The following is a 4,921-nucleotide window of genomic DNA, read 5'->3' as shown; positions in this document are numbered from 1 at the left end:
ATGAAATAAAAGGTATTCTTGAAAGGGTAGTGCCCCCTAGCAGAAAAGATTGGTCTCGAAGGCTCGATGATGCTTTATGGGCCTATCGAACTGGTTTTAAGAAACTATTAGGAATGACTCCCTATCAATTATTTTTTGGAAAGACATGTCGTTTGCCACTTGAATTGGAAAATAAAGCTCAATAGGCCTTGAAACAATTAAATTTGGATATTAAGCAAGCCGGTGAGGGAAGGATGCTACAGCTTGATGAGTTTGAAGAATTGAGGTTATTTTTATACATGAATACCAAGATGTGAAAAGAAAAATTTAAGAGATTGCATGATAGTCGTATACAACCTCGTGAATTCAAATAAGGTCAGAATGTGTTGTTGTTTAATTTGAGGCTAAGGTTATTCCCTGGGAAGCTCAAGTCCAGATGGAGAGGACCTTATACCATCTACAACGTTTATCTATATAAATCTATAGAATTGTATGACAACCATGGAGGTACGTTTAAAGTTAATGGTCAACGTCTCAAACACTATTGGGATGGTGAAGTTGAGCGAGTTAAAACCTTGTTCAAATTAGTAGACCATTAATTTTTCATAGTCTTACTTTTTAATAAATAGTTAGAAATTATTTTTCTTAAATTAGTATATTTAATTAATTCTATCTAAGGAGATTGGAACTTCAACGGGACCCTTTGTGACCCCTCTAACCTTTCCTGGGAATTAATTTAATATAATATTTTGAGAAGAAATTTTCTAATTAACTTCAAAATTTTTATTTTCATTTTAATTTCTATGTTTAATGTTAATTTTATATAAGGGGGTTAAATTGACCCAAATACTAATCAATTTATTTTATTTTAAGCAGTCTAGTTTGTAAATACAGTTTGGGTTCAATGCCTGAAAAAACAAAGAGGAAAAATTAACCCCACATTGTCGTCCAAAGGGTTCCCAAAACCCTAATTTTTTCCACCAACTTATGCTTCCATCTTTACATTGCCACCCAAGTCACCTTTATAGCTAAATTTTTGCTACAAGTTTACCCTAATTCATCGCTATATAAACCCCTCTCTACAATCATATTTTCACAACCATTTAAGCAATTAGCTTACACCCTAGCCACTTATTCTTTTTCCTCCTAGCCGTCAGCTTAAGTCCTAAAGAATCTCTCCAATTTCTTTCCCTTGTCGCAAAACCCTCCTTATTATCGCTACGAGTATTTTGCCACTGCAAGTCCATCGCCGTCGCAAGTCCATCACTACCACAAGTCCATCTCTATCACAAGCTTACAGACACCTCAATCCCATTGCTGTCGCAAGCTATCACTGTTGCAAACTCCTTGCTCCCATCCATTGCTGATTCTTTTCCTTTATTTTGCCAAAACACTGCCTATTTTTCGGGAAAAATCACCATGTCTGGCAAAAGAACTAGATCCTCCAAGACCTTTGCCGAAAATCCAATTGTGATTCAAGATGAGGAAGAAAAAGAAAGGTTTAATTCCATCTTTAGAAATCAACCCATGATACCAGAAAAAGGTTTCAATTTGGAGAGGAATGACAAGATGGTTATGCCTTAGCCAATAAGAAAGACAATTGATTCCCTCAATTGGAACTATTATTGCGATGCACGACCATTACCTGAAGATGAGTTAGTTCGAGAGTTCTATGCCAATTTAACTATGCCAGATGCTACTGAAGTTCTTGTTCGCAAGAAGAAGGTACCCCTAACTTTTAAGTCCATTAGTGATTTGTTTAACCTGCCTAATTTTGAAGAAGATGAGTACTTTTCCATGATGACAAATATAAATTGGGATTTTCTTCAATAAATGCTTAATTTTGTGAAAATCTGAGACCCCAATAGATTATAAAGCAAGTATGGTAGTCATTACCGTTGAAGGGAATATCTAAAACTAGTGGCTAAGATATGGTTCTACTTTGTTCGATATAGTTTCATGCTTATCTCACATAGTCCCACCATCTCGATAGAGTGAATACTTTTCTTGTATGTAATTATGACAGAAAGGTCTACCAATTTTGGGAAGATTATTCTCAAGAAGATCCATGATTGTGCTAGAAAGAATACAAGAAGTGCCTATTTTCCCTCATTAATAACTTCATTTTGCTTAAAGGCCCAAGTTAAAACAAAAGCAAACCTGAAGGGTCTGTATGTTCAAGGTTGCAACACAGCCCATGATCTTGGAAGGTTAGTGGAGAATGTCCATGAGCTAAACCCAATTGAACTAAGTGAACCAATCGAATCAGAAACTGAAAAGTCATCGAACAAATCTGAACTAGAAGCTGAGTCAATTGATGAGACAGAAAAAATAGAATCCAAAGAAGAACCAAATAACCCATAATTGATGAAGGAACCAAAAGTTTTTGAACCAAGAGAGAAGCTGAATGCTGATGAGCCCGTTGAACAAAGTGTTGATCCTAAGTTGACCATTCCTATGCCCACGTATTCAAATACTACGAAACCAAAATTTTCAATTATGATGGATATGATGAAATTTATGCATAACCAACAACAAACTTATTGGGAATATTCAAAGATTAACGATGATTCTGTAAGAAATACTTTCAAAAATATCTCTAACAATTTTGTTCCTAAGTTCCCAGATTATATCTTCGAGTCATGGAAGGAAGAGGATGAGAATGAAAGTGATGATGAAGCATCAAAGGAGGAAGACGAGGGGGATAAGTCAAATAAATAAAAAGGGGAGAATTTCTTGCCTTTAGTATTTATGTATTTTTAGGTGTTTATTTTTATTTCCTAGCTAGCATTTTGCTTTCGCATAATAAATAGGATATCGCAAGCATGAATAAAATAAGCTGTATGCCTCTTCATTAGAAACATCAAAGTGAAGTGGTAATGTGAATGAACATGTTTAGGATTGGATTGTTAAGAAAGACTTGGTACTTAAGCAGTCTTTATGGCTCACCTCTCTTTCTTACAACCCTACTTGGTGTTCAATTTTCATTTATTATTTTGATTTCACAATGAGGATATTGCTTCTTTTTAAAGGGGGTAAGGCAATATTTTGCATGAATTTTTAAATTTTGCAAGTATGTTTTAATCTTTTCACCTAAGTATGTTGGAATAAATAAATGTTCAAAGAGAATTTTTGTTCATAAGGAAAGCATGATTTCTGATTTCCTCTAAGTTATTTTTATGTTGTCTTAAGTGATGAAATGCATGTATGTTCTTGAGTGTTATGTAGTATTTTCCATGAAAATTTAATTTCTTTAGAAGTAGACATGCATGAAGGTTTAAGTCTTTAAAATTAACTTGTTAACTTTCTTGAGGCGAAATCCTAGGAGGTATAAGAAGCTAAACTTGATATAAGCACTCTTCTTTGGATCGTTTGAGCCTTTCAAGCCAACCTTATTAAATTAACCCTTAAAACTAAATTTTTCAAGCCAACCTTGTTTATTGCAAATTACCTACATCATGAGCCATATTATTATCTTTTTAATTTTATCCTATTTCTTGTACACCTATCTTAACTAAATTTGTCTTGGTGACCAAAGTTTGAGGAAAAATACAAAAGATGTACATGCTCTTCACATGTTCAAAAAAAAAAACAAAAAAAGATGAAAGAACAAAGGAAAGTTTCTTCAAAAGAATAAAGAGCAAAGAAAAGTTTGCTCAAATTTTTAAAAATAAAGGTTAAGCATGAGTTCAAAATAAGTTTGGGGAGGGTTCCAAAGACCCATTTGTATAAAGGTTATGACGCAAAAGAATCCAAGACAAAGTTAGGGTTAAGATGATTGAACCTAAAAATTCACTTCTCTTTATCCCTACCTTTAGCCTAGCCATGTTACAACGTAATAAAAGACCTATTGATTTGATGATTATACTGACTACATTCGTGGAGAGGAATTATTAAGTTCAACATATGAAGACCACTAATTAAACCTTGTGACTGTTATATTTATATTGATAAGGAAAGCTTATTGATTGGTGAATGTTATATATGACTTTGAAATGTATGCATATTGTGACTCATGTTGACAATATTTTGTACTCAGTATAAGTTTGGAAATAATATTTACATTCGATCTACTTATCAATAAAAATAATTTGTGAGCATGATTTTATGGATGCATGATTATGTGCAAAGACTAATGATGCTTAACCATATTGCAAGAGTTGTCTTAGCAAAAGTTTGTTGTGCCTGAATATTACTCGTGACGAGTAATAGTTTAAGTTTGAGGGTGTGTAAACTTAAAATTATATATGATTTTTCTAGCAATTTTTACCACCTTTTGACTTAATAATTATATTAATCTTGAGTAATTGTTAATAAATTAAGTGGATTTTGTTTAAATGTTAATATTGGACATTAATCTATAAAGTATGCGAAATTATGCTTTATTACATGATATTTGTGCATAAATTATATTATTTCATGTTAATTATTAATATATTAATTTTTATTATGCAGTGGGTCCATGGAAGATGAGATTATCATAATGTTGCATAGAGATGAACGCATCCACCTTACTTGGACGGCAAAACCATAAAAAATCAAGATGTATTTCATTCATATGTGATTGGATGCATTCAGATTAGCTAAGTGATCCTAACTAGACGACGGCTAGTAGAGATAATAAATTGAAACGAGCATGTTTAATTCAGATCATTAAACCCAACTAAATTGAAGGTTCATAACTTTAATTAGCTCTATTATCTAGCATAGTTTTTAGGTTTATGTGATTCAACTATTTCAAACTTAATTTGTCCCTATTACCTCACATAAATACTTAGAAACCATTAGTTTAATATGATCAGTAAAATGCATATTTCACTAAGGAAAATATTCTGAAAGGACTTAATTTGGTTTCCAAACTCATAAAAGATCTAGTTGCCATGGAATGTTTTTCGAACACTGTTAAGCATGATAGAAATGAATTGATTTGATTAATGTAATT

This window comes from Gossypium raimondii, chromosome 7, assembly GCF_025698545.1.
Source record: "Gossypium raimondii isolate GPD5lz chromosome 7, ASM2569854v1, whole genome shotgun sequence".
Lineage (NCBI taxonomy): Eukaryota > Viridiplantae > Streptophyta > Magnoliopsida > Malvales > Malvaceae > Gossypium > Gossypium raimondii.
This window is presented reverse-complemented; position numbering follows the sequence as displayed.